General features: G+C 33.3%; 1 non-coding gene across 1 annotated transcript; it reads right to left on the bottom strand.

Annotated features, from left to right (window-relative positions):
- Nucleotides 1-1,768: 1,768 nt before the first annotated feature.
- LOC119561874 lies at nucleotides 1,769-1,947 on the bottom strand. Its single transcript, XR_005221480.1, has one exon. It is a non-coding gene; the product is annotated as a 5.8S ribosomal RNA (ribosomal RNA).
- Between the last annotated feature and the right edge of the window lie 10,996 nt (nucleotides 1,948-12,943).

Raw genomic sequence — 12,943 nt, 5'->3', positions numbered from 1 at the left:
TTTTTAGTCAAGTTAATTACGCTATTAGGTTTATATCCCAATAACTTGGACATATGTTAGATTCCTTGGTCCGTGTTTCAAGGCGGGTCTTGAAGGTATCCTGAATCTTTCGCATTGTTAATCATACAAAGCCATATAATAAACACAAAAATCAATGATAATTATGCCATTATATTATTCCGAAAAATTAACGTACTGTATTCATATAAATCTATCAGCACTTTATCAAATTAATAACATTTATTCTGTGTTAAAATGCAAGCAAATTAATTTCAATAAGCTTTAAGTTATATTTTATGATAAATTTTGTATGCTAATAGATTGCAATGTCCTTATATAAAAAAATGCACACTATAATCATAATATTGTTTTAATATTACAATTTTAATGATGAATTTTCCATATCGGATATGTAGGTTCATCGGGCTTAACCTCTGAGCAGTTGTACGTACTGTTTAACTCTCTATTCAGAGTTCTTTTCAACTTTCCCTCACGGTACTTGTTTACTATTGGTCTCATGGTTATATTTGGTTTTAGTAATCATTTCTGTCATATGTTATACGGGCGTGGCACCCTCTATGGGTAAATGGCCTAATTTAAGAAGGACTTAAATCGGTATTTCTCATACTAGAATATTGATGCTCCATACACTGAATCTTACATTTGCCATATAGACAAAGTGACTTAGTGCTGAACTGATTTCTTTTCGCTCGCCGCTCCCAGGAAAATCCTTATATTTATATATATTGTATTTCATTGGTTTGGTCTAACGAATCAATGAAGAATAATAATATTGTCAACGGCTTTCTATTTTCTAATCGTTAATAAGAGACAATTCTAGATACATTTTTTTTGCAGTATTATTTGATTGAAATAGAAAATATTTCTCTTCGTTTTCATACCCTTCCAGAGGGTATTATGATCTCAGTCAGAAGTTTGCAACGCAGTGAAGGAGACGTCTCCGACCCAATAAAGTATATATATTCTTTGATCAGTACGTTTCTACGCAAACTAGTCTCTCAGTTTTAAGGCTATCGGGCTGAAACTTTCCCAAAAGTCTTCTTTTTTTTGCAGGTAGAATATAAATTGGAACCAGCCGGATCGGACAACTATATCTTCTAGATCCCATAGGAATAATCGGAAAAAAAACTAAAAAAATTATATCTTTGATGTTTTTTAACATATAACAACCTACGCTTGGAAATAACATTTTTTTTATTAGTTCTGAATTTCGAATTTAGTTTTATCAAAATCGGACGACTATATCATATAGCTGCCATAGCAACGATCGGAAAATAGGTTTAAAAATAATATGAAACAAATTATAGCTTCTGTGTTTTTTAACATATAACCTCCTACGTTTGGAAAAACCATTTTCTAATTAGTTCTGAATTTCGTATTTAATTTTATCAAAATCGGACGACTATATCATATAGCTGCCATAGGAACGATCGGAAAATTGGTGGGAAAATAATATGAAACAAACTATAGCTTCGGTGTTTCTTGGCATATTATTTAATACTATTGGGGATATAATGTTTTGTATATTTAAATTTAATAATTATAACTGCAAGAGTATGCAAACTTCGGCTTGCCGAAGTTAACTTCCTTTATTGTTCACATTTAAATCATTTACTAATGGGAGATAAATTTATTTATATATTTGTTTACATTATGAATAAAATAATTAAATTATTATTATCTAATTATATACCATATGCTTATGAAATTTCATTATAAAATTTGTATAAACAACTTATTAGTCTTATAACCCTCAACCATATGTAGTCCAAGCAGCACTATAAAATTACTTAAAGTACATAACAGCATGGACTGCGATATGCGTTCAAAATGTCGATGTTCATGTGTCCTGCAGTTCACACGATGACGCACAATTTGCTGCGTTCTTCATCGACCCATAAGCCGAGTGATCCACCGCTTAGAGTTTTATAAATTGGTTTGTTAATTTTGTCATATATTTATACCCTTGCAGAGGGTATATTGATTTTAGTCAGAAGTTTGCTTTGTTTATATTCTTGATCAGCATGACTAGACGAGTCGATCTAGCCATGTCCGTCTGTCCGTCCGTTTCTACGCAAACTAGTCCCCCAGTTTTAAAGCTATCGTGCTGAAACTTTCCCAAAAGTCTTATATCTTTTGCAGGTAGTATATAAGTCGGAACCAGCCGGATCGGACAACTATATCTTATAGCTCCCATAGGAATAATCGGAAAAAAATTTTTAAAAAATTATATCTATGGTGTTTTTTACCATATAACCTCCTAAGCTTGGAAATAAAATTTTTTAATTAGATTTGTATTTTGAATTAAATTTTATCGAAATCGGACGACTATGTCATAAAGCTGCCATAGGAACGATCGGAAAATTGGTGGAAAAATAATATGAAACAAATTATAGCTTCGGTGTTTTACAACATATAACCTCCTACGCTTGGAAATAACATTTTTTAATAAGTTCTGAGTTTCGGTTTTAATTTTATCAAAATCGGAAGACTTTAACATATAGCTGCCATAGGAACGAATAAAATGAAACATATTATAACTTCGGTGTTTTTTAACATATAGCCTCCTACGCTTGGAAATAACATTTTTTAATTAGTTCTGAGTTTTGAATTTAATTTTATCAAAATAGGACGACTATATCATATAGCTGCCATAGGTAGGAAAACAATATGAAACAAATTATAGCTTCGGTGTTTTTTAACATATAACCTCCTACGCTTGGAAATAACATTTTTTAATTAGTTCTGAATTTCGAATTTAATTTTATCAAAATCGGAAGACTATATCATATAGCTGCCATAGGTAGGAAAACAATATGAAACAAATTATAGCTTCGGTGTTTTTTAACATATAACCTCCTAAGCTTGGAAATAACATTTATTAATTAGTTTTGTATTTTGAATTAAATTTTATCGAAGTCGGACGACTATATCATATAGCTGCCATAGGAACGATCGAAAAATTGGTGGAAAAATAATATGAATCAAATTATAGCTTCGGTGTTTTTCAACATATAACCTCCAACGCTTGGAAATAACATTTTTTAATTAGTTCTGAATTTCGAATTCAATTTTATCAAAATCGGACGACTATATCATATAGCTGCCATAGGTAGGAAAACAATATGAAACAAATTATAGCTTCGGTGTTTTTTAACATATAATCTCCTACGCTTGGAAATAACATTTTTTAATTAGTTCTGAATTTCGAATTTAATTTTATCAAAATCGGAAGACTATATCATATAGCTGCCATAAGAACGATCGGAAAATTGGTAGGAAAATAATATGAATCAAATTATAGCTTCGGTGATTTTTGACATATTATCTTATACTATTGGGAATATAATTTTTTCTGTTTTTAAATTTAATAATTATAGCTGCAAGGGTATATAAGCTTCGGCTTGCCGAAGCTAACTTCCTTTCTAGATTTTTATTGAAAGAAATTAAAAATACACCATTTTACTGGCATATATCAAATCCTTCAATAAATTTATTTTTATACCTAAAACGAATGCTGCGAAATGTCTTAGTTTCATATAACCAATAATATATAAAATTTTTTTAAAATGGCATTTACGGTATTAATACTTTTTAGCGGTATATATTGAGATTTATATAAAACATTAACCTGTATTAATCAGGTACAACATTGTACATTTTGGGTTGTGATGAACAATACATATCGCAACGCGTGTAAATTATGGTCCATATACACACAGGGTTTTATTAATTGCACTTAGTATACAATATAATAATAATATAAAATAAATTTAATAATTTCGATTTGCCTTTTCGAATTTGTTATTTGTTTGCTTTTGCTTTCTTGCATATTTATTTCTCTTATCTAATGCAATAATATATTTATATATTATATATTAATTATTACAATTATTATTTCGATTTGCTTTTTCGAAATTTTATTTGATCTACAAATGATGATATTTTTGGAAAGTAATACTTTATTTGTATTACTAGAATATATTATTATAATAAAAACCAATTTTTTTATTAAACAATAATGATCCTTCCGCAGGTTTACCTACGGAAACGACTTTTACTTTCTCTAAATAATCAAGTTCGGTCAACTTTTGCGAAACAACCGTAACACACAAGGCGTCACAGTGATCACGTCCGGAGACCTCTCTAAATAATTCAATCTGTAGTAGCGACGGGCGATGTGTACAAAGGGCAGGGACGTAATCAATGCGAGTTAATGAATGAATTAATGACTTACTGGGAATTCCAACTTCATGTAAATAGTTTACCCGGACCTCTCGGTCTAGGAAATACGCGTTGATACTTTCATTGTAGCGCGCACAGTTACGGCTTCACTTATATAAACACATTCAAACACAATAAACATTTTACTGTCACTATGAATGAAGGCTATATAAGCTTTAACACCATAATCCTGAATAAATCTATTTAATATATTTGAGTTTCGTTCGTTATCGGAATTTACCAGACAAAACTAAGAACGGCCATGCACCACAACCCATAAATTCGAGAAGGAGCTATCAATCTGTCTAACACACTTTTGTTCGGACCTGGCAAGTTTTCAGTGTTGAGTCAAACTCCAAAAGCTTTGGTTTCCCGGGAAGCGAATGAGAGAGCCATAAAAGTAGCTACACCCAATTAGGGCGGTATCTGATCGCCTTCGAACTTCTAACTTTCGTTCTTGATTAATGAAAACATGTTTGGCAAATGCTTTCGCTTAATTTAAGAATTTCACCTCTCGCGTCGTAATACTAATGCCCCCAAACTGCTTCTATTAATCATTACCTCTTGATCTGAAAACCAATGAAAGCAGAAAATAGGTCTTATTTCATTATCCCATGCACAAAATATTAAGGCATTTGAAGCCTGCTTTAAGCACTCGGATTTGTTCAAAGTAATTGTACCGGCCCACAATAACACTCGTTTAAGAGCACTAACGCATGTTTTTAAATAGGAGGAACATATGAAAAAATACAAGTATCTAAGCACATGTAAGAACTCCACCGGTAATACGCTTACATACATAAAGGTATAGTACTAACCACAATTGTAAGTTGTACTACCCATATGAAGCACAAGTTCAACTACGAACGTTTAACCACATCAACTTTAATACAGCGACTGCTGGCACCAGACTTGCCCTCCAATTGGTCCTTGTTAAAGGATTCAAAGTGTACTCATTCCAAATAAATGGCCACGGATATGAGTCCTGTATTGTTATTTTTAGTCACTACCTCCCCGAGCTGAAAGTTGGTAATTTACGCGCCTGCTGACCTTCTTAGGTGTGGCATTCTCAGGCTCCCTCTCCGGAATCGAACCCTGATTCTCCGTTACCTGTTGCAACCATGGAAATCCTAGATACTACCATCAAAAGATGATAGGGCAGACATTTGAAAGATCTGTCGTCGGTACAAGACCATACGATCTGCATGTTATCTAGAGTTCAACCAAAATAAAGCCCTTGCGATCGCTTGCTTTGTGGCTCCCGGTAAATTGATAACAATTTTGGCATCCAGCCAAACTACATGCTTCCTGCGCAACTGACCTAAATTACCATAAGAACTCTTCCACATTTGCGTCAAGCGGTAGAAACATTTTTTACTTACTTGGACTACAATATCACTGTGCTGTTCAAACTCCACTTCTGATAAGGCAGCTTTCATAAAATAAAACACAGTATCACTTGCCAAATAAATCTTCGTTTGCCAATTTAAGGTTATGTAATAATAATTATAATTTCTCTTGATCTTGATGCACTCTTCTGTACTCACCTAAAATCCCTTTTAGAAGATGAGACTATATCAAATATATTCATTTGCAAGGCTACTTACATTTTGGCAGCATTAAGAAGACAGCACGAGCTTTTCTACAGCGGACGATCACAAACACAAATTACAAACCACGCAGACTGGAAATCATTTTAAACATTTGAGTAATATTGTTTAGTTTCGCACATAAGGTCGTCCGATTTTTTATTTTTATTTTAATTCTGATATACTAAAAAAATGATACTCCCAAGAGTAGATGTTAATATTTTGACATATTGATACATTGAAGTTACAATTTTTTTTACATATATAAAAAATAAAATAAAATATATAAAATAAAATAAATAAAATAAATTTTTTGACAGTTGACTGATCCGGCGCCTTCCGACTTTCTACGTGCAATAAATATATGACTTTTGCGAAGGTTTCATCCCGTTAGCCTTAAAATTGAGAGATTGTCTTGTCAAAACCTTACACTACGACCATTTTAAATTGAATAGTGGAGTTTTTTAACTCAAATGTCTTACTTTTTAGCTTCGTTATGTATGATGAGCGTTCAGCAGAACAAATAAAAAAATAAAATAAATAAAATAAATACAGAAATAGCAAGGAAGAACGCTATAGTCGAGTACCTCGACTATTAGATACCCGTTACTCAGCTAAAGGGACCAAAGGGAAATGGAGATATGCAAGAAGCAAAGCGAGATTGAAATGCGCCACCTATCGGCGGTAGACAGATTTAAGCGTTATGGGCGTTAGAGTGGGCGTGGGTCAATCGATAGGTATTGACGAGACCAATACAGTTCAGTTAAAATTTTGTATCTAGCATGAAAATTGTGGGCGCCACAGCTTTGGGCGGTTTGTGGGCGTTAGAAAGGGCGTGGCATATTTTCGTAACAAACTTGCGCTGCGCACAGAGCTACGGAATCTAAATCTGTGATCCCAATTCTCTATCCTTGATAGTTTCCGAGATATCCACGTTCATATTTACGATTTTTTGAAGTTTGTGGGCGTACAAGTGGGCGTGGCAATTTTTTTTTTGAGTCAATCGATAGGTATTGATGAGATCAATACATTTCATTTAAAATTTTTATTCTAGCATCAAAACTGTAGGAGCCACAGTTTTGGGCGGTTTGTGGGCGTTAGAGTGGGCGTGGCACTCTACTGAAATAAACTTGCGCTGCGTAAGGAGCTCAGGAATCTGCACGCCAAATCTCAATAGCCTAGCTCTCATAGTTTCCGAGATCCCAGCGTTCATCCGGACAGACAGACGGACAGACGGACAGACGGACAGACGGACATGGCTAGATCGAGTCGGCTAGTGATCCTGATCAAGAATATATATACTTTATGGAGTCGGAACCGCTTCCTTCTGCCTGTTACATACTTTCCGACGAATCTAGTATACTCTTTTACTCTACGAGTAACGGGTATAAAAATACATTGTCTTAAATTATACTGAAGTTGTATTAAATATGTTTTACTTTACTGTGAGACACACTATCAATTGCCGACAATTGTTTATCTATCTAGGAGTTTTTAACATTAAATTCAGCATTTATAGTTATTTTAAATACAAAGTTTAATGTTATAGCCCAGTACTCAGATCGGCTAAGAGTTTCACTTGTCGAATAATCTTAGTCTTTGTAGTGTGACCCAAGTTTTCAAAGTTCACCTGAAATGCAAATTAAGTTTCTCACTCGTGATTTAATAAAAAAAATGTATTTTTATTTTTTAATCACTTATTCACTATTACAATTTTATTCACTGCTCGTTTACTTTTTCTCGATTGGTACTACTGCTCGATTCGGATCTCAAAAACGGACTGCCTGATCTCTAGTTCAATGATCAATAATCAAACTTCGGCTTAAGAGAATTTATCCCCAAAAATTGATAAAGAGAATGACTCAAGGGAGTCGGAAAACAGGATGATGCAATTTGCCAATTAAATTTGAAGTCCAATCTTGGCCGGAAATTGGTGTTTACATTAGCGGAGTTTAGGGACCGCTTTGGGGATCTTTTTGTTTACGTTAGCGGACTCAGGGCTGGCTTGGGACTCCGATGTTTACAATATTGGTTTGGATGCTTACAGCATCTGTTTAATTTGGGCTGCGTGAAATTGATCTGGGTGGGAATGATTCGGAGGCCTGGTTGACAGAAATAGCTGACCACGGATTTATCTCGGGTCTGTCAGAGTTATTTGGAAATTAGCTCTCGGCTCAAAGTTGTTTATAAATTGGGTAAGAGCCCCTAAATAATGTGTCATATAACTCCACCCATTCTAAATTGAATCGTCCCGATTCATTGGAACTGATGGGTATATTGAATGTAATTGATTGGTTAATTCGACAATGATATTTTCTTCTAGGGTATTTTCATTGTTGGGTATATTATTTATTTCATTATCGGAAATATTGTTTCCTGGTTCAATTTCTATATGAATTTGCCATGGTTTAAATATTAAAAATTTTCTGAATTTGATTACAATCATAATAATTAAATATATAAATGTGAATATGATCAATATTAACGTAACTGGTATTTGAGTTTGTTTAATTTGAATAAATGGATTTAGTATGTTAATATTATCAAATGTGAGTTCAGAATCATTAGATATAATATATTCGGATACTAAAAATCTGTATATTTTCGAGCTGTGATGTATTCCAATATCTTATTGTCTACATTGGTGTAGGAAATATTATTAATTTGAGTGGTGCCATTAAAAGTTATTAAATATGACCCATTTAAATGAGTGTCATTAACTGTATTTTTTCCATTTACAAAAATGGCTCCATCTTGGATTACATCTACGTTTTTATTTTTTTCTCGGATTTTGTTACAAAAGGATTTTTCTCCATTTAGTAATCTGGTGTAACAAGAACCTTCTGGGTTAAGTGTGCAATAATTATTAAACATTTCTGCCTTAAAATTAGACATTACATAGTACTCATTTATACATTTTGCGACGTGATTATCAATTAATAATTTTCCATCATTATGTGAAATGGATCTTGAATTGTAAACGTCACAACGATCGGTAATAATAGGGTATTTTATGTAAATTATAACAAGATCTTGATGCAAAGCGATTTTAAATTCAGATATATCTAAAAGGTCTGTTATAACTACAGGTCTATCTTCGTGCTTATAAATTTCTTGTATATCATCATTGTTTAGAATTTTAGTATTAAATACATCAATTTTGGCAAGTGTAATTGTGTCCATTAAATTCATAAGATCGTAAGTAAGCAAGCGCAGGCGATATTTTCTAAGTGGAATTTCTTGATCTTTAAAGGCTGTTTTGAATTGTTCAGATAAAGATTTTATCTCCTTAAATATTTTAGAATTAATAACGATCGTTATTATTTTGTATTATATCATCGATTTTATTTTGGACTGTTGAGAAATTATCAGGATCTGGTGTTCCCGCTATCCATTTCCAAATGGTGCCTATTTCATTAATGCCTGTTTTCGATCTACTGGGTATAATTTGAGAGATAAGTATTTTGATAATTTTTAAATCGTGGGATATTTCCCAAAGAAAATTCTTGCTGTCGTGACCATTTAGAAATTCTGATTCAAGATTAATTATTTCTCTATAAAGACTTATATTAGTTATATGAAATAAATCTGCGTATGATTCATAAATAAGAACATCTTTGGTATCCTTGTAAAGAAGGAAATCATGGTTCGTGTAATCCATAATTTCGGATTTGGTTGTAGCTACCAGCAATAAAAAGTACATTATTGAAATCATTATCTGTAATTTGAAACAAATTATTTAATATTATCTTTATGAATCGTACGGTTTCTGTTATTTATAATAACTTTATTGGGGAGATATTCCTTAGCTACTTGTTTTTTATATCTAGAATTAATCTTGTTTTTTTCCCCGTGTTTCTTTTCGTAAGTTACCTCTCCTACGTGATAATTCTTATTTTGTCTATCTTTATTGTGAAAATGCAACATTTTCTCTTGAGCTTGTTGCAATAATTTAGGAATATCATCGTGTTTGATTTTATTAAACAATATATCAAAAGGTCGATGGTTTGTTATTGAGTGAATTGTTAAATTGTATTTTTGTGCTGCTCTAATTATAATTTCGGAATAATCAATTAAATTAAGCTCATCTTTAATGCAGGGAGCGATTTTTGTTAAGGTAGAGTGTGCTTTTTCTATTTGTCCGTTGGACGTACTATGTCGAGGATCTGCGAAGAATAGAGATATCCCATTTCTTTGTGCAAAATATTTAAATTGGGATGAAGAAAAACTTGGTTCGTTATCTATCATCGAAGATTTGGCTAATGGAAATTGTTGTAAAATTTCTGAAACTTTATTTTCTATTTTTAGTTTATTAGGGATTTCTTTTACGACTAAGTATTTCGAATACGAATCTCTATACAGGTAATGAACATAAGATTTTGGGCGTAATATATGTCAAGATGCCAATTTTCACCTTCTCTTTCTGGAATAGGTGCTTGACCGATAGGAATCTGAACTGGGTGTCTGTTGTATTTGTTTTGATTGCAGATTGTGCATTTCTTTATAAACTCCCTAAGCTTTTTATATAAATTGGGCCAATAATAAAGTCTAGTTATTTGTTTATAATTTTCATCAAGCCCTCTATGAGCTCTACAATGAGTTTCTGTGATAATAAGAGATCTGTCTTCAGCGTTCTCGACATCCTGGACAAATGTCTTAGTGTATACAAATGTATTTATAAAATTGTCCTTAAGTGGTTTTGGAATTCTGTAAAAGTCTTCTAGAGTACAGTGAACTCCTATTGTTATATTGGGTGGAATATATTCCCTTAAGATTGACACTAAATTTTCTGAAGTGTCATACTCTATTATATGTCTAGTATTTCCGAATACATTAATCGACTCATGTATTGTATACCTCCCCGTTGCTATTAGCAATTGTTGCTTAAACTGGTTTAAGGGTTTTCGGGTTTCTTGTATAACATTTTCAAAACTACTCTCTGCTGAATGTTGAGTATTTTGATCTGAGACCGATTCATTACTTTCCGTTAAGTTATTAATTTGGATTCGTGATAAAGCGTCCGCAACAACATTTGTTGCTACTGGCTTATAAATAATTTTGGGTGAATAGCTTTCAATAAAGGAATACCATCTTTTCATCTCAATATTTGGATTTTTTTGAGAAATGGAAAATGAAAGAGGTTGATGATCGGTATAGATCTCGATGTTGTTAACCCCATATAAGTAATTTCGAAGATTTTTAAAAGCCCATACAATAGCTAAAAGTTCCTTTCTATTTGTTGCGTATAATTGTTAGGTTTTTGTCAGAGTTTTTGAAATAAATGTAATTGGTTTTCCTTCCTGAGAAAGAACAGCACCAATTGCTAAGTCAGATGCGTCCGTTGTTAGAGTACATTTTTTATTATAGTCCGGTTGTACTAGTTCTACTTGTGCAATTCAATTTTCTTTGAGCTCGTTAAAAGCTCGTACAGCTGAATCATCAAACTGTATTAAAGTTTTACGTGATGCCTTTTTTGATATTTTGCCGTTTTGGCCTTCTAAATATTTTGTTAACCCACTTGTTCTCTTAAAATATCATCCATTGCTCGTTGGAATATTCTTGGAGCGTTGGTCAAACCGAAAGGCATTCTTAGGAATTCGTATTTCCCATTGTTTATTGAAAATTAGGTTTTCTGAATATCTGGTTCATTCATGAGAATCTGATGAAATCCAGATTCCAAGTCAATTGTTGAAAAGTATTTGGCTTTCCAAGATTTGACAAAATCACTGAAGGGTCCTGCATTGGATATCTATCAGGTATTGTATTTTCATTAAGTTTTTTATAATCAATTACGAGTCTGAGTTTTGGAGTTCCGTCTTCATTAAAACCTTTTTTTGGTACCACTAGTACTGGTGAATTATAAGGACTTCTACTTGGCCTTATAATTTCTTCTTTTAACATTCGTCTTATTTCAGAATTTACAAATTCTGAAGCTGATAGAGCATAACGGTATTGTTTGCCGTAAATGGCGCTATGATTTACCGCGGATATCTGTCCTAAATGGAATCTGCATATTTATTTATGAATGTTTTTCATTGATAATATTTAATATTTCGTTCTCCAGATCTTTTCTTTGATCTGCAGACGATATTTTTGTGTTATTTATTCTTTGATTGTCGGATAGTTCAACGACGGCGTGTTCAGAATTTTTAAATTCCAAACATTTATTTTTGTCGGATTTCTCAACGACGTCGCGATCAGGATTTTTAATTCCCAAACTTGTATTTTTGTCGTATATTTCAACGACGGCGTGTTCGGAGTTTTTGAATTCCAAACTTTTATTTTTGTCGGACTTTTCAACGACGGCGTGTTCAGGGTTTGTATATCCCAAACTAGATTCGCTTTGATTACCCATTTCAGATTCGGATCTGATTTGAGCTTTTTCATCAAAGTATTTTTATACCCGTTATTCGTAGAGTAAAAGGGTATACTAGATTAGTCGGAAAGTATGTAACAGGCAGAAGGAAGCGTTTCCGACCCCATAAAGTATATATATTCTTGATCAGGATCACTAGCCGAGTCGATCTAGCCATGTCCGTCTGTCCGTCTGTCTGTCCGGATGAACGCTGAGATCTCGGAAACTATGAGAGCTAGGCTATTGAGATTTGGCGTGCAGATTTCTGAGCTTCTTACGCAGCGCAAGTTTGTTTCAGTAGAGTGCCACGCCCACTCTAACGCCCACAAACCGCCACAAACTGTGGCTCCTACAGTTTTGATGCTAGAATAAAAATTTTAAATGAAATGTATTGATCTCATCAATACCTATCGATTGACTCAAAAAAAAAATTGCCACGCCCACTTGTACGCCCACAAACCGCCCACAAACCGCCCACAAACTTCAAAAAATCGTAAATATGAACGTGGATATCTCGGAAACTATCAAGGATAGAGAATTGGGATCACAGATTTAAATTCCGTAGCTTTGTGCGCAGCGCAAGTTTGTTACGAAAATATGCCACGCCCTTTCTAACGTCCACAAACCGCCCAAGGCTGTGGCGCCCACAATTTTCATGCTAGATAAAAAATTTTAACTGAACTGTATTGGTCTCGTCAATACCTATCGATTGACCCAAAAAAAAAAATGTCCACGCCCACTCTAACGCCCATAA

This window comes from Drosophila subpulchrella, unplaced genomic scaffold (genome assembly GCF_014743375.2).
Source record: "Drosophila subpulchrella strain 33 F10 #4 breed RU33 unplaced genomic scaffold, RU_Dsub_v1.1 Primary Assembly Seq38, whole genome shotgun sequence".
Classification (NCBI taxonomy): domain Eukaryota; kingdom Metazoa; phylum Arthropoda; class Insecta; order Diptera; family Drosophilidae; genus Drosophila; species Drosophila subpulchrella.
This window is presented reverse-complemented; position numbering and strand designations above follow the sequence as displayed.